This window comes from Littorina saxatilis, linkage group LG2 (assembly GCF_037325665.1).
Source record: "Littorina saxatilis isolate snail1 linkage group LG2, US_GU_Lsax_2.0, whole genome shotgun sequence".
Lineage (NCBI taxonomy): Eukaryota > Metazoa > Mollusca > Gastropoda > Littorinimorpha > Littorinidae > Littorina > Littorina saxatilis.
The window spans coordinates 68,309,149-68,329,888 of record NC_090246.1 but is presented as its reverse complement, the minus strand read 5'-3'; the positions used below and the strand labels follow the sequence as shown (position 1 = coordinate 68,329,888).

At 45.0% G+C, this 20,740-nt stretch overlaps 1 protein-coding gene across 3 annotated transcripts in view; it reads right to left on the bottom strand.

The window, feature by feature from the left end:
- Positions 1-20,740, bottom strand: part of LOC138959586 (frizzled-5-like) — a 122,840-nt gene that overhangs the window by 91,283 nt on the left and 10,817 nt on the right. Inside the window, exon 2 of one of the 3 annotated variants that reach the window (XM_070331127.1) lies at positions 9,755-9,876. The exons of 1 other annotated variant lie outside the window; for it this stretch is intronic. The gene's annotated coding sequence lies outside the window, so the exon portion shown is untranslated. Of the gene's footprint in view, positions 1-6,776; positions 6,885-9,754; positions 9,877-20,740 lie in introns of those variants that run through there. One more of the 3 variants, XM_070331129.1, reaches the window with a different exon arrangement.

The following is a 20,740-nucleotide window of genomic DNA, read 5'->3' as shown; positions in this document are numbered from 1 at the left end:
AACAACAACAACAACGACAAGACCTGCCACAATGTAACCTGAGTGGCAACGCGCACGAGCAGAACTTTCTTCTTCTGCGTTCCCAGGGGGAACCAAGTCCCATGACAAAAAAGTTCAAATCGGCCCTACACTGTTATACCCCCAATTTCGCATTTTTCTTGTTAGTGAGTTGTTCTGTCCAATACTGATCAAATCAGTAACACACGCACACAAACTGACAAGTAAAAGAAAAAAGAGAATCATTGCACAAGCCCACCCCCAAACGACTGTTTTGCTGTGCACACACATCGGGCCGATATGGGTTAAGGGCCCTCCACATGGCTCTCTCCAAACTACTCCGCAGCGCCGGTAGCTCGGGACTGGAGAAAGATTTCACTATCACGGTGCGCTCAATGGCACAACCCCACTAGCACACAGGGGAGAAGAGCCATACATCAAGTTTCTCCCAGCAGTTCATGACAGGGGAGTGATCGAGGTAATCACCGTGTAATAGAAGTATGGAGGACTCCAAACTTGCAGAGAGATTTGTTGCGGGGCTCGAGAGATCTTCGCGCAAACTTGTCAGTCTCGTAAGCGAAGATTTACGGGCACCCCGCTTTTTGTGTGTATGCGCTGTTTATGCCAGCCTCACACAATAAAACACATGTTTGGGTGTCATCGCTCATCTTGTAATGCTCTCCTCTACCCCTCCCTCCTGCCCCTCGAACTTCACAGATACCCCATCCTCCCATCCTCCGTTTAACGTCAATGAAGGCGTCAGTCCTAATGTGTTACGGCGTCTGACAAAGGTGCTCATCTTTTACTGCAGCTAAGTTCTACCCTTCCCTTCCTCCCTCCGCCCCTCGAACTTCATAGAGCATGCACTCGTCCACTCCCTCCTCCACCCCCACTGTTTAACGCCAATGAAGGCGTCAGTACTAATGCGCATGACAAAGGTGCGAATGAAGACATGTGTCATGAGTGTTCTGCCTCTGCTGAGACAGGAACAGCTTGTGATGTTCCGCCTGTCATAACTTTGCTGCAGAGTGACGTGCGCCTTTCTGTCTGACGGGGTTTTAGTGTTGTCGTCATTCTTCTGCTGCTGCTGCTGCTGCTGCTGCTGCTGCGGCTCCTCCTCCTCTTTCTGACGTTATTCCACAGTAGCCACCCCTCCCCTTTGCAGTTCAGAGACATCCTGCTTGCTGCCGCGCGAGCAGAGAAATGGTTCCCTCTTTATCTTCACTAGGCGGGCAGCAAAACCCCTCCACGCGGAGGTGTTTTCAGACAGGTCAGAAACTGGGTGTTTGAGCGATTTTGAACGATTTTCTTTTTTCCCTCTTGTCTTCTTCTTCTTGTCGTTCGCCTATGCTAAACTTGGAGTCCAGCTCTGGTAATGAAGCTGCTGGTCTTATGAAGACCCTCCACAGGTTTTCCCTCTTGTCATCCTTGCCTTTCTCTCTCTGTCTCTCTCTTGTCATCCTCCCCCCCCCCCCCCCCCTTCCACTTTACCCCGCCTCCGTTTCTCTCCAGAGCATTAAGAACAAAGAAGAAAAACTTCATTCAAATGTTTGTGCATAAACTGAAATATTCTCGATCACAACAAAAGCATGCCGAAAAACATTGTCTCAAAGCCCCTAGTAAATTCTATGCATTAATATCTTTCTACCACACATTCAAACAAACGAACGCAGAGGAAGCGTAAGTTATCTACCTGAATCTAATAAAACTAAAATAATAATAAAAACACAAAATAACACCACACCAAAACCAAAACCAAAACAAACAACAACAAACAAACAAAACTAAACACACACACACACGCAGAGACAGTTTACGTGACAATAACAGACACCCCAAATAACAGTTTCTGCTGTTTTGTGTGTAAAATACGAGACCCGGTTTTAGTATCTGAACTTGACATTTGCTTCGAAACGGAGTGTGATTTTCACACAGAGTCGGCCTGTGAACTATCCAGCTGAACATGTGTTTTGCCCGTCATTCTGAATCGCTCGAGAAACGGATAACTAAATCAAGAGAAAATCGCGCGGAAAGAAAGATGTAAGGTTTTTGAAGAAGATAATGTTCTGCACTTACGACGCATAGGACCATTGCATATGTTCACACTTTCTCCCCGTCCAAAGAAACCTACAGATACAGACTCTGTCTCTCTGTCTGTCTCTCTGTCTGTCTCTCTGTCTCTGTCTCTCTCTCTGTCTCTCTCTCTCTCTGTATCTGTCTCTCTCTCTTTTCTCTCTCTCTGCCCCCTCTCTCTCTCCCTCTCTCTCCCTCTCTCTCTCTTTCTCACCCTCTCTCTTTTTTCTCTCTCACTCACTCCTTCTCTCTCTCTCTCTCTCTTTCTCCCTCTCTCTCCCTCTCTCTCTGTCCCTCTCTCTCTCTCTCTCTCTCTCTCTCTCTCTCTCTCTCTCTCTCTCTCTCTCTCTCTCTCTCTTTTGTAACTGTTGCCTTCAGTAACTGGAATACTATCGTATCAATGTATGCGTTTGAGATGTAGAAAGCACAGAATGTTGTACTAAGCTTCTGCCTGGAGTCCCCATCCGTATGTCTAAAAGATCAATCCATCAATCAATTAATCAATCATTCAATCTCTTTTCCCTCCCTCTTCCCTCTCTCTCTCTCTCTCTCTCTCTCTCTCTCTCTCTCTCTCTCTCTCTCTCTCTCTCTCTCTCTCTCTCTCTCTCATATCCCTCCCACCCTCCACCACTCCCTCACTCCCCCACTCTCTCTCTCTCTTCCCTATCTTTCGCTTCATGTCAAGTCCCATCGCCACCCCTTTAACGTTGCCCAGCGAGGTGACTGTAACCTACCCAACGCAGTGAAGCACACGTCACCGGATCCTTGCCAGGTTAGTGGCGGGCAAATGTTGACAGATTACAGCCGGGAGGACGAGCAGAGGCGACTTTGGGGTCCCATTATGCGTGCCCAGTCACCTCCGCACAGACTGAACCAGGGCAAAGGACAACAGTCGCAAGTCCTGCTCCAACAGTTTAGTTCACTTTGTCTGGAATTAATTGGGCTAAGTCAACTTCGCGAAGACTACTTCACGAAGCTTTGGCACTGCATTTTCGGTTAAAAGACTTTGCAAAGTGTTCGCGAAATCAACTTCGGGCTCAATTAACGGAGGTCTTTGGGAAGTCTTCACCTTCCTTCTGCTTTGAGCCTCCATTCTCACTATGGCATCGGTCTGGCATCACCATTCTTACGCTGGCAGCACCACTCTCCCTGGGCTGGCACCGGATTGGCACCGCCATTCTCCCTTTGGTACCAAAATTCTCACTCTGGCATCGTTCTGGCACTATACTATTATTATATACAAACAAAATCTACGCGTCTGTTTATTTGCCATGCATTGAGATACCTTGTCTGGTACACACTAGATGATATGGATCGCCAAGAAGACGAGTTTTGCGAGATGTTTTCGCTGGAACCCTTGATCATAACTTATTTCATCCAAAGCTCCTTCTTACCTTCCCTCGACCGAGCGCAGTGACAGTGTGGCAAAAAATGTACAAGCCAAAAGATCAAGGGACGCTCTTTGTTCTGCAAGCGAATCTTGTGGTTTCGGCCCATCAGGTACTGCAAGGATCCACCAAGCCTGTCTGCCCTTAGTTTCAGCAATAATAACTCACCTATTGGGCAATTTGTGATCTCTTCCGCTCATTTCGCCGGCAATGAGTTTAGACCCTGTGGTAAATCGGCTACTTGCTGTTTATTAGAGAGTACAGACAACAACCGCCTTTAATACACGAAGCACAGGGTAGTTTGTCATAATTTAAAACGAATACAATGCTCAACCAGCGTTCGTCGGTAGGCTCTACAATTCTAGCAAAGTACCCTCAAGTTCAGTTGTAAGAGTGGGTTGACATCGACCTGGGCTTTGGAGTGTTGATTTTAGGAGGTACAGGCGGAGGTGGAGGGGGTAAGAGCAAGGTTTCACCCCCAACAATTAGAGGGTCCCGGTCACATGGCCTAATTGGTCGGCTCATTTGTCCCGCCCGTCAGGGTAGCGGTCCCGAGACTGTCACTCTACACCTTGTCAACGCGTGGCGCACGGAACAGGTAAAGGAGAAGCTGGCCGAGAAAAGGTTGGAACAACAACTGACTCCGGTCGCGCCATTCTCCGTGTCCCGTTGCCCCCACCACCTCCTTTACTCCACCGTGTCTCTTTCAAGTCTTTTTTACGTATCGAGAGACATTTGTTTGTTGTCCTGTCATTCCTTTAACAATATCTCTCATCTCTTACATGTCAATATTTGATTATTCGTTTGTGTGACATCACTATCTCCCTTCCCCTATCATGTCTTGATAAATAAATATTCATTCTCCAATTTCCCTACAAATTAACGTCTCTTATCCCGTTCGTATCTCCATACCTACGTATCCGTTTCCCCTAAGAATTTAACGGATGGCTCTCACCGATCTTTCTTTTTCGATAGATGCAAAATCCATCTTGTCCACTTCCCATGTTGTATGTCTCTCACCCCCTTTACGTCTCTATTCATTTCCCTATTCATTCTCCCTGCACTCCATCCCCAGCCGATGTCTCCACACTACCCCCACTCCCATGATGAGTCCGAATATATATTGCGAGTCCATTCCCTGAATCCAAACCTCCCCCCCCCCCCTTCCACCTTCCACACCCAGCGTACTACAATCATCCCCACTCAATTTACCTTTCACAACAAATACATATGTCTTGCACCGTAGAACCTAAGTCAGGACCATGGGAGAACGGGTACCCTGCATGGTCTACCCATGTCTCGCCTCATCCCCCCACCCCCTCCCCCCAACCCCACCAACGCCGTTCTGGGACTCTCTTGATAAAAGCCTCGACCCTCACGAGCTAACAATCATTAGGCGCAGTACGGGGGACGACAGAATAGGGTCCCATTGAAGAAGACCCCGAGAAATGAACTCAACGTGGCGGTGTGACACAGTCAATAGGGGCTAACAGCAAGGGGGGACCCTGCGTGCTGCCTTCCCCTACAACATGTGTCTAAATGTTTTCTTTGAAACCCTGATCTCCGTACAGCGGCGCTTGAAAGGCTTTGTGTTGGCACACATAGAACAAGACACACACACACACACACACACACACACACACACACACACACACACACACACACACACTCAGACACACACACGCACACACGCACATACTGTTGCTGCTACTAGCTAGCTCCCCCTCCCCCCTCCCCCCCACGACTCCGTCGCCACCACTACAATGCGTGTCAAATGCCTTTTGCATATCAAAGTACCACGACACCTCTCTGATGTGAAGGTTTTCATCTTCTAAACACCAAAGATTAGACATGGGATTTTTGCATTCACCATTTTTGCTGACATTACTAATAGTGAGGTAAGCTGTCGTTTAAGACTACTTTTAATGCTGATTTCGACAACCCAAAACACAAGAACCTTTCAGCTAGTGCTTTAACATTTCTGGAAAATCACACAATTAGCCTACGTAAAAATCACATGTCATCAGATGGGAACAGAGCGTACTTGACGTATTGCATAGAGGAGGTATAAAAACGCATGTGAAAGCGTATGTTGGCTATTTTGAATGACTATATAGATATAGACCAAAATAAGGCGGAAAATGAAGTGTTGACAGATGATTAATTTAGTGTAATCGTCAGGTGCATTCAGAAGATAAGATTAATTAGGTATAATCTTCTGGTGCATTCAGAAGAGATGTGTCCTTCTCAGGCGCATTTTGAGCAGGTTTGTCTGTGTCAGATATTCCACGCTGATCTGACAGAGCGTATAATGGACATCAATGCAGAAGAATTCATCAAAGCCAGGAGAAAAGGAGACTGAACAAAACAACGGCTGATATAACTGTACACAAAGCACAAACTTTTACCAAGAGGGCAAGCAAAATACTGTACTTAAAATGACTTCAATACAATGTAGTTTGATAGACTAAACGCTGAAGTTGGATAAATGTGATTTATGACTTACTATAACCGGCAAGCTTATATACAACCTATACAAAGGTGACTACTGTTATCATATCATATGAAAACTTCTACTTCTGTTTTGCTTAGTACTAAATGAAAGACAGCTGAAAGCTGGCGTACAAGAGTTTGTGCGACATACCGACAAAGGGTAGCAAAGCTCTCTCTCTCTCTCTCTCTCTCTCTCTCTCTCTCTCTCTCTCTCTCTCTCTCTCTCTCTCTCTCTCTCTCTCTCTCTCTCTTTTTCTCTCTCTCTTTCTCACTCTCTCTCACTCTCTCAGCCACCATGTCACTTATTCAGCATTTAGATAAAGAGCTGGGAAAATACTCCAAAGTGAAAGACTAAAAGCATTACATGGACGAAACTGGGCCTGCTAATGTAATTGAAACTAATACCCCAACATAGCGATGACCTGATAGGCAAAACGTTCAACAAACGGTTAGTACATAGACTTATTCAGTATCAACATGTCATCCACAACTATTCATTATACCAAGCCTGAGCTGCATTATAGACAGTAAAGTAAAACACAGATGAACACACACACAAAACCAATATTAAAATGTACGCACCTTACAAATCCGGAGTTGGGTTATAGACACAATTGTAAAGTACAGACAAAAGATCCGCAATGCAGCTATAAGCTTATACACTAGTAGGTACACGCACACTCACCCCCACACACACACACACACACACACACACACACACTCACACACACACACACACACACACACACACAGTAACTTATTCACATATAATCATTTAGCACACAACAATGACTTGTTAGTGTAAATCCAGTAGGCCGAACTCACCTGCAATCACTATAGACTCCACTCTTCCCGCTACTAAATTCCGACGTGGTGGCATTGCACACACAAAAACAACAGGAGGGACAATACCCGGGTCCTTTCACATGTTCGTGTCGACAGAGTTTTAAACATTTAGGTAAACAGAGAGATAGATCTCTGCAAGACACTCACTCAAGACCAAGTGACAGGCAGCAGGAGGAAGTCATTTCTCACGAAGCCTTCTCCACCACTCGAACTCGAAACGCGAGCGGGTTTAGCAAGCGAAAAGAGACTGGCGACGAGGAGAGATCGCTGAGGCAGAAGGATGCATGATCGTACCGCATTGTCCAAGCCTGCTACTCAAATATTAGCTATCTCCTTGAATGTTTAATGGCGAGGAAGCAACAACAGCAAAAAGCACTAAGGCCCTTCAGCGGATAGACATGTCAACACGCTGGCGATTATGCAGTAATCGTTGGGACGTCCAACCGTTCTAAAGAGTTTTAGCGGGGTTTTAATCCGTGGGTACTCCTCCTAGTCCTTCTCCTCCCCGGTGATTTGATATTTGCCCCACTCCCACCCCCTATACCCGACCATCTCTCTCTGTCTATCTCTGTCTCTCTGTCTCTGTCTCTCTCTCCCACTCTCTGTCTTTCTGTCTGTCTCTCTGTCTCTGTCTGTCTGTCTGTCTGTCTGTCTGTCTGTCTGTCTCTCTCTCTCTCTCTCTCTCTCTCTCTCTCTCTCTCTCTCTCTCTCTCTCTCTCTCTCTCTCTCTCTCTCTCTCTCTCTCTCTCTCTCTCTCTCCGTTCTTTTTAAGTTTTACCTGAAATTAGCTCCACCATGTGTCCATTTTCAACACACATTTTGAAGACCCGGTCCAGGAATGCTCAGATAGTTTTAATTACAAGCATATGCACACGCGCACACACACACACACACATACACACACACACACACACACACACATACACACACACACGGCATACGTTTGCCCAAACAAGGGATGAACACACGTACAGATCGAACACAACAAGTCAGCTCCTATCCCCTCTTCTTAGTCTGCACTTACCCCCCTCCCCTCCCCCTACCAATCGACCCTACTAAAAACCCTCTTTTACGCACACAATCGACCAACCCGCACAGCAATTTTCAGGCCAATAAAACAAGAACTTACTCGAACAAGCGAAAGCAAAAGACTTCTACTCACTGTTCTGTGCGCTTGTCAGTTCTACATGAGAGAGAATGCCTAGAGGGTGTATACCGCGTAGCGTGTTCTGGCATTTAATGATGATATCAGATAATGGTATACTGCTCCCTTCAGTAAACTTGCCTCCTAGTCGCATTAAAAGATTGGGGCATATGGTTCCAGGAGCCAGCTCTTGTCAGTCTTGAGTCCTAGCTGGCTCCGCTTTCGTCACGATTGTGTATAATGTAGATATACGCTACAGGGTAAGATTCTAAGCACAGACTAAACTCCAGATTTCCGGGTATAGAATGGAATAGTCAGTTCAGTTGCTGACGCTGGCTGCCATACTGTTTGCCTCAGTCTTCCTTGGTGCATTTTTATCGATCTCCATTGGTCATGACAGCTCCAAGGTAGCCTTGTTATGATATCAGGTGAACGCACACACACACACTTATGTCCAGAATGATGAATGATGCAGTTAACTGGAAAACAGCGATACTGTTAGCGTTATTGATGGGGCACAATTGTACGAGTGAAACAGAGAAGGAGGGACGGAGGGAGGGAAGGAGGGAAGGCAGGGGGGACTGAGAGACAGGCACTAGTCGAAGCCAGGTAAAACACGCCAAGGTTTGACAATGCGTGGCTACTGACTCCAGCTGCACATATCCACCAAACGGTTTCTTTTGCCGGAATTAGGAGAATAACTGAAAAGAGAGAGAGATAAAGAGAAAGACAGAGACAGACAGACACACAGACACACAGACACACAGCCAGGGAGAGAGACAGAGAAAGAAACAGAGAGAGAGACAAATAAAGAGAGAGAGCGACAGAGAGAGAGAGACAGACAGACAGACAGACAGACAAACAGACAGACAGATAGACAGACAGACAGAAAGAGAGGGAAGAGACAGATAGACAAAGAGATAGAAAAAGAGAGAGAATGGTGGAGACAGACAGACAGATACAGAACGAGAAGGAGAGCGGGAGATGCAGACAGACGTGCAAAGAGAAAGAGAGAGAGAGAGAAGGAGAGAGAGAGAGAGAGAGAGAGAAGGAGAGAGGGAGAGAGAGAGAGAGAGAGAGAAGAGAGGGAGAGGGAGAGAGGAGAGAGAGAGAGAGAGAGAGGTGGGGGGGGGGGGGGGGGAGAGATGGCAGGGAACAAGAACGAATCCGTGCAACAAATGGATCAGTATTAAACGTGCACAATTGTTAGAAAAACAGTTCATATTCTTGCTGAGGTTCCGCTGTCTCAAAACATTGCTTGTCTGTTCTTTCAGAGTTATTTGTTTGTAAGTGTAGATGTAATGTTTGTGTGTGTGTGTGTGTGTGTGTGTGTGTGTGTGTGTGTGTGTGTGTGTGTGCGTGCGTGCGTGCGTGAGTGGGTGTGTGTGTGTGTGTGCGTGTGTGTGTATGTGTGTGTGTGTGTGTGTGTGTGTGTGTTTGTGTGTGGTCTGTCTGTGTCTGCGTGTTCATTAATTTGCTTGATTGTTTGCTCGTTTGCTTGTTTGTTTCTGTTCATTTGTTTCTTTTCTTTGAACGTTTCCTTTGCATAGTCATTATTTTGCTTTCACGTTCTTCTGTTTGTGTGTGTGTTTGTTTTCCTCGTTGGAGAAAACATAGGTTTTTAAATATATTTTTACGAAGAGGCGTACACATGTAACATGCACAATGCCCTCAAACTTCAGTATGTCCAATACCTCTTCCAGATCCCAACAGAAAACAGTCAGCAACAACAACAACAATGTCCAGAAAACACACACGGACAGCACCAAAGCGACTTTCACTCCTATTGCCCCAGGCAGCGATCAGTACTTACGTCGGTGACGGTGGTATAGCTAGTAGTATGGCCCATCCAGAGGAATTAGGTGGACAAGGTAGCCCTATAAGACCCCCACAAATTATCGATCACCGGCAATCGATTAGAGCCGTACTTGTCTCCTGGAGCAGAAAGAAACAATAGCAGGGCATAAATGATTCAGCATGCCAATCAGCCAGTCGGATTGTTCCTACTTTCCCTTCCAAACTGTCGCCATTGTCTCTCCCCGGGCGCTTCTTAGAGGAGAGGAGGAAAAAGCTTGGGAGGATTTGGAGTTAGGGGGGGCGGGGGGGGTGAGGGGAAGTGGATGGGTTTGTGAAGAAATCTTCGGAGGTTTTCCAAAGGTTGGGGTTGACTTGAAGGTTGGCAAGTGAAAAGACTCTATGTAAAATCCACGGCCCTTTCTTGGAGGTTGTGTGGTTCACAGACACAGAGACAGAGCAAGACCGTAAAAGACAGAATCAGAGACAGAGACAGAAACAGAAAGACAGACAGACAGACAAACAAGACAGCCAGGGTCTGAGACAGAGAGAGAGAAACAGAGAGACAGTGAAGGCTTTTTACTTAGCAGCGACCGTCTTTCCACATTGAGCACAATTCCCCTAGAGAAAGAGATAGTCAGAAACAAGAAGCGGGAAAGAGGCTTCCGGGGAGATGGCCTGTCCAACTCGAAGCGAGCATTCTGACATATCAAAAACAACAACATCAAAAAGGATCCACAAGATACACAGAAGAAGAAAGCAAGAACATAAAATAAAAGTAAAAAAATAATTATGTGTCACAACGATTTGTCTTCCAATCATTATATGTTTGATACCCTAAAGGCTGGTCAAAAACAAACCCTTTAGGATGATGTAGGCCACGCGAAGGGACATTGGTGCGCACTTTTTAACGTAAAAGCAAACATTAATCGATGGCAGCTGTAAAACAAATCCAACAACAACAAAATAGACGATTCTGATTTAACGAATCGAAAGAAAAAAAGTAAAGCGGGGAACTTATTTAGATTATATTTTTAGTGTACAAAGAGGTTCTTTGTGAAATCGATATGACTGCCATTGCAACGACGGTCCTGTAACAGGTTATTCCTGATGAAAAATGTGTTATGACAAAGACATAGGTACTCATGTACAACCGAAAACAACCAGCATTGTTTTTTCTTCTCTTTTCATTCCGATGTTCAGGGGTGCTATTGTCACATTTGATGAGTGTATCTTCAAGAAGCTCATATCGCAACATCGCAGCTATATATGTATATGCCAAATGTACAAAAACAATTATTAGTGGCCGATCCATCACAATATCTCTTTCGTGATTTTGCTACTTGTACCCTCATTATTTCAACATTCCCGCCCCAATGCAAGTTTTCAGAGAACGTCTGTTTCCACAAGAGCACACAACACACTTACAACAACGAGGCACCTGCCTTCAAAATCCTTCGCACAGACAAAAACAAAAAGCGCAGCATGTCAATTTTGGGAAGCTGATGGGGGGTAGGAAACGAGTTGCTAAAACGCCTGCACGATGTACACGCACAGCAATGCCACGCCACGCCACTAGCGTTTCTCTGTTCATCCTGTCCCCCCTTGTCTGTTTGTGTTTACAGACCATTAGAGGAACACTTGTCTACGCGGGCCGTTGGGGGGAGCTAAACATTTGCTCCCAATGTCAGCGACAAACATAAACACTGGCAGGCCTGATGTCACTGGCAGGGCTATGGCCCTGTCTCCTCCTCCCAGAGAGTTCTGCTACCAGCGGATCATCTGGCATCGTCGGAATCCTGCCCCCGGGAAGATGTGGAAACACGGCAGGAAAAAAACTCTTGAAAGGGGTGGGGTGGGATGGGGTGGGATGGGGTGGAACCAAAGATAATCTACAGCTTCAGCGAAGCAGTAGAAGATCTTCGGTGGAACGGAGTACGGTGCAGGGGTTTGGTGAGCTGAGGGCGTACCGATGTCACTTTACGCCAATTTTCGTACTGAATGTTCTTTGTTTTGCCACATTTTCAAACTCAGTTTCTGCTGGTGAGTATGAATAAGGGCGTAATTAAGCACCTTGTTATACAGAGGAACAAACTCTTGAAAGGGGTGGGGAGGGATATGATGGACAGGAGCAGGGTGGGTGAGTTGGGGATGTACCATTGCCGCATTTCGCCGATTTTCGTCCCGACATTTCTTTTTTACCCAAGATTTTTAAACCAGCTTTGCCTTGTTGTACTCATGGAAACACTCTTGAAACGAACTGCTTCCAGTGCTGGGTTCGAAATACGGAGTAGCAAGGAACTGGGTACAAAAACCGGTGTCACGCGTCAACGTAGGGTGTATAAGGTTGAACAACGGCAATGGAGCACGCGATAAAGACCTTTTTCTTGATCGTTTGCATCCCCATCCATTGCCCGTTCTATATTGTTCCTGCGCACGCAACAAACTCTCGCCCTCTCTTTTTGTGTTGGTTTTCTGTCTGTCTGTCTATCTGTCTGTCTGTCTGTCTGTCTCTCTCTGTCCCTCTCTCTGTCTCTTTCTCTGTCTCTCTCTCTGTCTGTCTGTCTGTCTGTCTGTCTGTCTGTCTCTCTCTCTCTTCTCTCTTTCTTTCTCTCTCTCTTCTCTCTCTCTCTTCTCTCTCTCTCTCTCTCTCTCTCTCTCTCTCTCTCTCTCTCTCTCTCTCTCTCGCCCAGGCGTAGAATTCATCTTCCTCTCCCTCCCCCAAAAAGTATGACAGCCCCATTAACTCGGTAGAACAATTTTTTTTTTAAACGTATTATCTCTAAAGTGCGAATGTAACTGGTTTTGTTTCCTTTTCCCATATTTACAATAACGCAAAATAGCGGAGCGCACTTATACACTGTCCTAACCGACAAAAAACAAAACAATACGGAACGCCTTTCGTGCGTGTTTAATCTTGAAATATCGGATGCAAAAGCGAATCTCTGATTTCCTTCCTTATGGCCCTGGAGACTTAATTAGATGTTAGCACACAAGTTACAAACTTGTAAATGCTCACGAAGAGAGGTAGAGTGTTATTTACAACCAGACACAATACGATATTTGTTTCCCCTTTCCGCGGTTGAACATTCGCCAACGACCAGAAAATGTGAACCATTTTTCTGACCGCGCCTTTTTCCATTTCTGTTTGACATGGTTTTTGCGAGTTGAATTCTGTTTTCTTCATGGTTTTCCACTTTCTTTTTTTCCAATTTCGTTGCGTGTGTCAAAGATTTATATATACAGGCTCTAAGTCAGCCAAATCAATACCGGTTATATAAGGCCACCAAAAAGCGGAATCTGTCAGTGTTCATGTCACACAACACATCCATGCCTTTTTGTACACGTAAAATAATGAGACCATGTTCTGCTAGATGTTCGCATTATCTTGCGCTTGGTATAGCCTTGCATGATCCGTTCGAGCGGCAAAGTAAACTGTAACTTTTGTTCTGTGCAAATGATAAACGAGCCAAAAAGCAACTCCATTATAATAATCAACAAATGGTCAAAGAGATCTTAGCATCGAAGTGTATGTCTTACCGGTTTAACTCTTTGCTGTTTTACCTTCCAGTGCATTGCCATTTGCGTTTGCCGCTATCAAGTGTAATTAACGATTACTTGACTAGACTAGAATAGACTTGACTGAACCTTACTGAGCACTGCAATAACTTGATCTGACATTACTTTCTAGAAAAAAAACCTGCTCTGAGGGAAGTTGTGGATGTATCACCAACTAAACTTGCGCACCCCCTGCCACCCGGTCTCTCTCTGTCCATCACGTCCCCGATCTCCTCTATATCGTCCCCCTTTTCAAAAGTTTAGAGACTCGAAACAGAAAGACAGATCAACGAAAGGAAGCAAGCTAGTAGCAGCAAAGATAATGTTGTGCTATTTCTACGTAGTGAACAGCCATCGCTTCGTCCCTTCACTCTCTCCTCCTTCCTCCCCCCACCCCCTCTCTCTCTCTCTCTTTCTCTCTCTCTCTCTCTCTCTCTCTCTCTCTCTCTCTCTCTCTCTCTCTCTCTCTCTCTCTCTCTCAAAAAGCTCATAAACTCAAAGACAACAGAAAACCAAAAAGAAACACGTCAGCAATAGTAACCCACCACTCACTCACTCACTTTGTAGCACAGGAGGAAGGAAAGATAGGGGACTAAAACTAAAAGCTCTGGGAGCAGTGAAGTGACGAGGCGAAGGAGAAGCGACGCTGGGAGATGGGAGATAGTAATTTCTCACCTGTCATACCTAATTCATATCCTGCTGCCTGTCGCCTGCAAAGACAGGAGGGGTCCATTGGCACATGCATCACTTCACAACACCTACATGTACCCTACATCTAACACTTTAATTCCCTAGGCGTAACTTGGTCTCGTTTCGTCTGTCGCTCTACCTCTCTGTGTGCAGTAATTTGTTTCACGTGCAAAAAAGAGAAGCTGAAGGATATTATTGTCCGAGTTAATCTAGCAGACGGGAAATAAATACACGCGCACATACACATAGAGACAGTGAGAGAAAGAGAACACACAAACAGACCAACAGACAGACGGATGGACGGACAGCCAGACAGAGACAGAAAGACGCAAAGTATGTGAGTCAGTCTCTAAATATGTCCGCATCTCATTTGTCCATTAGGAAATAGAACCAAAAAAATAGCAAGAACGATACGTCTACCAGGTTACCCACACAGCCTGTCTCTCCTTTTGTCATCACAACAACAGCAAATTAAGATATATGTTTTATAGACGACCTTAACACAGCCGGCATCAAAAAAGGAAACCCAAACCACACACTGAAAGAGAAGACGCAGAAATCACTTTGATACACACTTACTCTAGATCATTTTACAGAAGCATAATATTTCGTTAGTCCGTTCCTATTTCTGCCAATATCAATTGGTCACTGCACTACACGCCATTCAATCAGTCCCAATGAAATTTAAAACATGTGACATTTATTTCCTTCCATATCTACCCTGTTACGACCGAATTCTGACTGAGCATGAAAGCCACACAACATGGAGGTGATTATGGATGCCCACAGCGGCCAGAAGCAATGAAGAATCGAACAGGTGAAGGACAAACATTATGTGAACGAACATGACTTTGGAACAAACCAGCTTTTGATTATATCAAAAAGTATCTTTGTCTGTCCGTTAAAATTTATGTCAATTGTCAATTATTTCATCGACATAGGAAACTGCGACTCTTCCTACCGCCACTGATTATTTTACAGACGCATCTATATCTACCCGTTTCTATTCTATCGAATTGTCTACACCCGTCACCGTATACCATCAGATACTGTAAATTAAGAAACTTTTGCCTTCCATACTCTGTAACAGAGAAAGCGAGACCACATGGGGTTGATTATGGAGGCACACACCTGTCAGAAGAAGAGACTTATCAAACAGCTTTTGAGAGAAATTTCTATGGAAAAAGATCATCACTTTGAAACATAACAGCTACAGATTTAGATTTATCTCTCCGTTTCTATTTTGTCCAATTACCATACAATAAGAACATGTGACTATTACTGCCTTCCATACCGTGTAACATCGAAAGCTAGACCACATGGAGGTGATTATGGAAGCCCACACCGGTCAGAAGCAGAGACTAATCAAACCGCTGAGGGAGAAAATATAGCACTACAGGTGCAGCATTCCATATTATCTACCTAGTCTCTTGCCTTTCTCTCTCCCTCCCCTGGGCTATCCGAAGCATCTTCATTCGCTGATTATTGGATCCATAAAGTACTGGTGTCTTTACTTTCTGTATCTTCGTGTGGGCGGTATGCCCTTCTTGGCTTTGCTTCTCTCCTTGCCAGCAAAATCTGGGAACGCTAGCTGCGATACCCTGTATACCCTTGTTCTTTCTTCGCCACGGTTATGTGCTTATGTTGTAGTGTTGCCTCGGTTGTGTAATTACACCCCCGGTATAGGGGTGTGTATAGGATTCGGTCGATGTGTTTGTTTGCTTGTTTGTTTGTGTGTGTGTTTGTGTTCGCATATAGATCTCAAGAATGAACGGACCGATCGTCACCAAACTTGGTGAACAGGTTCTATACATTCCTGAGACGGTCCTTACAAAAATTGGGACCAGTCAAACACACGGTTAGGGAGTTATTGGTGGATTAAGATTCTACAAGGACTTATAGAGGGACATATTAATGGTCAAAGGGAAATAACCTTCCCAGTTGGTGGCAGTGAGAGTGGTTATTTCCCTTTGACCAACGGGGGTGTTTTTCCTACCTCGGAGGAATTTCTTGTTAGTTCTAACTTTGAAGAGTGTTACTTGGGAAATGTTAATACTTCAACTTGCCTGCTGCCTTTGATTTGAGTTTGCACGGTGCCATTGGTTGCAGTGATCGATGTTTTGTTTCACAGTATACTGTACACAAACTTCAACATGGATTTAACTATGTATTTTAGTCACTCTCTATATGGATGTCTCTGTCTGTCTGTCGGTCGCTCTGTCTGTCTGTCTCTCTCTCTGTCTCAGTCTCAGTTTCTGTCTCTTTCTCTCTCTCTGTCTCCCTCTCTGTCTCCCTCTCTATGTCTCTCTCTCTCTGTCTGTCTGTCTCTCTCTGTCTGTCTGTCTGTCTTTCTCTCTCTCTCTCTCTCTCTTTCTCTCTCTCTCTCTCTCTCTCTCTCTCTCTCTCTCTCTGTTATCGACCGCTTATCTCTTCGATCTCATCACTGCATTCACAGACTGAAACGCTGACACACACTCTCTCTCTCTCTCTCTCTCTCTCTCTCTCTCTCTCTCTCTCTCTCTCTCTCTCTCTCTCTCTCTCTCTCTCTCTCTCTCTCTCTCTCTCTCTCTCGCGCGCGCGCGCTCGCTCGCTCGATCGATCGCACACTTGTTTACTTCACATACTCGCTTTAAGATTCAACAAAACAGTGAAACAAACTAAAAGAAAATGACTCTTCAGTTACAGAACTCACTGACTACATCATTCTTTCCCAATTCCAACTTTCCTCTTCTTGCCTTTAAAAAAATGTGTTTCGTCTGTGAGGGTGTCAGCCTGACTCGAAAACGCTTTTTCACTCAAAAAAAGAAAGAGAGAAAAGCTTTCTCTTTCAAACCCCACTTTCGCTGCAAATTGAATGAAAAATGTTTGTGTTAAAAGGGAAAAAAAACGTAAGTTGTTTCCCTTTTACTCCACAAATCGACAGAGTGATGGCCCGTGGGGTGACGTGTTTTGACAAGAGGGATTGTGGGAAACCTGAGCGCCATGATTGCTCGCGAGAACTCATGCAAGCAAATCAGTCCATTTAGCGCCAAGAACTTGCACTCCTAGAAACATACGTCTTGTTTCTTTTACGGCCTCTTCGGGCCTCGCTGCAAGAAGCATCAGCCCGCCTCTTCATCAGTGCTAACAAGACGCCAACGAGGTAGGAGGGGGTCCAAGAGGGTCTGAAGTTTTTATCTTGGGGCGCGGTGTAGTGGGTAAGGTCACAGTAAAGAGAAGAATATATAATTATATGCAAGACTGGATAATTTTTGTTTTGGAAGTGGAGATGGGGTTGAGGTGAGCTGGGATGAGGGTGTACTTCGGTTTGCAGACAATATGTTTGTATATCTGTCTGTTTGTCATCATGTGTGTTTGTGTGTGTGTGTGAAGGGGGGGGTAGCTATCGGAGGTGAATCCGTTTATTACACTCTGTTTCGTTGCTCTGTTGCTGAATTCCCTGTTCTGAATTCAATGCAAACTATATATTAATTATTATTTTGGTGTTACCATGGTAAAAATCTCGACGGCTAAAAATTGAAAAATGTACTTAGTACAAAACAGAAACCAGGTAAAGCAGCATGTTATTCAATTTTATCCTGAAAGCATTTCATTGCCTATCCAGCCAGGGCTGACATGTGGGTCAAACGTGACAGAATCGTGTAAACGGTTTGTCTGCACGTCCTGATAGTGTCCATCACGTGTTCCGTGCCGCTACACACTCACGACCCCAGCCCACAATCACAATAAAATCACTAAATGAAAATCGACCAAAACGGTTGGGACTCATGGGAAATCTCTCTCTCTCTCTCTCTCTCTCTCTCTCTCTCTCTCTCTCTCTCTCTCTCTCTCTCTCTCTCTCTCTCTCTCTCTCTCTCTCTCTCTCTCCGTCCGCCCCGTGATCGGGAGGTCGTGGGTTCGAACCCTTGCCGGGTCATACCTAAGACTTTAAAATTGGCAATCTAGTGGCTGCTCCGCCTGGCGTCTGGCATTATGGGGTTAGTGCTAGGACTGGTTGGTCCAGTGTCAAAATAATGTGACTGGGTGAGACATGAAGCCTGTGCTGCGACTTCTGTCTTGTGTGTGGCGCACGTTATATGTCAAAGCAGCACCGCCCTGATATGGCCCTTCGTGGTCGGCTGGGCGGTAAGCAAACAAACAAACAAAGTCAGTCATTCCTACAAGGTGCGCGCGCAAACACACACACACACACACACACACACACACACACACACACACACACACGCGCGCGCAGATGTACATATGTTTCAACCCCGACCTCCCTATCGACTTCTCCATGCAACGGTCCTCCTCCCCTCCCCCCTTCTCCCCTTCACAATCAGTCTACCTTTGCAGTCAGAGACCACGAAACAAACAGACAGACAAAACTGCGCCAAAAGACAAGGAAAACTGAGAACGGGGAATGACGACAAGTGGAGAATCCCTGCCGAAAGACGTAAGAAATGTGTACACGCACGAGCCACCTCCCCCGTATGGTGCAAGACAAACACAAACAAGTCTGGCCTGCTAGGCTCAGAGCTGCCACAACTTCAGACTGTCTTGGAGCAACAACTCCCCGCTTTGCCTCATCCTCCTTGACTTTTTCTTCTTTTTCGTGTGTTTCTTCTACCTTTCCCCCGCTACATCAGCTGTTAGTCTTCGTGCCTAGACATGTAGACAGCACCTATATCATGTTGTATCGAAATCTTATCCTTCGTGAGCGCTTGCCGTCATTCCTAGCGAGTCGCTCATGAAGAGCGTCTTCCTGCCACGGGCTCGCTGACTTCCGGTGAGGTCGAAGAGTATTTGTCGATGGATTTCCTTCTTCAGTAGAAGCTGGTCATTCGGGGATGTACTGAGAGAATTAAGTCTCTGCGAAGGAGCTCAGCGTAAAACTGACTAATCTAGACAAAGTACGTGGTTTGGAATCGGCTGCTTTGATTAATGGTTTTATACCCATGAGCTAGGCTTTGAGCAGTCCTATGTACGTGAAGCTAAACGATAGAATGCACCCAATGATATCCATCACACAGATATTATTTACCATCTTGATTTTTGTTTCGCAGATGTGTTGTTGTTGCTCTCTCTCTCTCTCTCTCTCTCTCTCTCTCTCTCTCTCTCTCTCTCTCTCTCTCTCTCTCTCTCTCTCTCTCTCTCTCTCTCTCTCTCTCTCTCTCTCTCTCTCTCTCTCTCTCTCTCTTCCTAATCACTCGACCCCTTTCTCCCTCCCTGTTTCTCCCGCTCTCTCCCTCTCTCTGCTTTTCGTTTGCTGGTTGCGTACTTTACTGTACTTTTTTTTAATCTCTCTTCATACTTTTCTGTACTTTTTTTCAATCTCTCTTAAACATTTCAGATTCAGCTCCCAACAATTGACACACACTAAACATGACTGCTTTTGCCAGAAAGTTGACAGCCGCGTTAGGTACTTCAGTTAACAGATTCAGAGCATTGATTTCCCCAGACTACCAGTAACATTAGTTAACAAAACCAGCAAAACACGAAAGAAACATTGTTTTTTTCCGAAAGACTTCATTCACAATGATGCTGACAAAGATTTTTATAGATCAAAGAAGACTCAAGTTGACGTCGACAGTCGAAGTAATTTAAACACTGAATAGATGGATAAACGAATGAAAAGCGAATGACCCAAGAGAGCAGCACTTTAGAGAGCGGGCAACAGAAATGACGGCTCTTTCATTTTTTTGGTCAAAAGTACCAACCGAGACAGTTTGGGCGGAAGAAGGTGGTTTTCTTCCACAAAGTCAAAATAGAGTACCAGTCCTATCATACATAAAGGCAGCAATGCCGACGGAAGGAAGACAGACGTTGCGTTTTAAATGAGTCAAGATGACAAAGTCACTGGAGACAAATTTAGTCAAGACTCAAACAAATCCAGGAAGGAAGTCTTGATTGAGGTTTTCAGGTTAGTCCAGAACTGCAAGCACAAAAGGACAATAGAACCTGGGGCCATCTTTACAGTTAAGTCCAAAGCTTCATGAAACGCAGAAGACAGTTAAAAAAGAGACAAATTGGGCAAAGATGAAGTAGAACAAAGAAACAAAACGAAGATAATAAGGAAAGAAAGATGTCTTCAGGTTAGTCAATAACATAAAGGAATACGAAAAGACAAAGGAACCAGGGGACGTCTGTTATTTAGTCCAAAATTAAAAGAAATGAGAAAAAAAACGAGACGAAGATTTTTGAGGATGTTGAATATTAAACGATGAACGAAATACACAAAAGAACCCAATGACGTCTTCAGTTTGGTCCAGAGCTTCAAGAAACGTAGAAGAGACCTAAATTTTAATATAAAGGACGAAGTTGAAGAAGAAGAAGAAGAAAAAGAAGAAACAAAGGAGAAAACAAAACGAAGACCAAAAACAAGAAACGAAGAAGAAAAAACGTCTAGCATTGATGAAGCAGCAGGAAGACAGGCAGGCTTCAGCAGTGAAGTGGTAGCTGTCATAAAGAGCCGGAGCCTCTCGCTGTCAACGCTTCTGTATTGCACGTGCTGCACGCGCTGACAGCTGTCTTCTTTACCTCCGTCTCCTGTCTCTCCGCATTGCTTCCTGTTCCTGCTTCCACAATGGTGGCCCTAAGACTCTTCAAGTCACTCTCCGCTGATGGAATTCTTTCGACTGCTGTTTTCGTTCCCACTGGCTGTTATGGGTGTTTTTAGTCCCCTATCTGTTTGGTTTTGGGTACCGTTTGCTTTCAACGACTTTTGTTTTGGAGTGACTAATGGCCAAAACATTAGTGTGGTATTGTCTTAGATAAG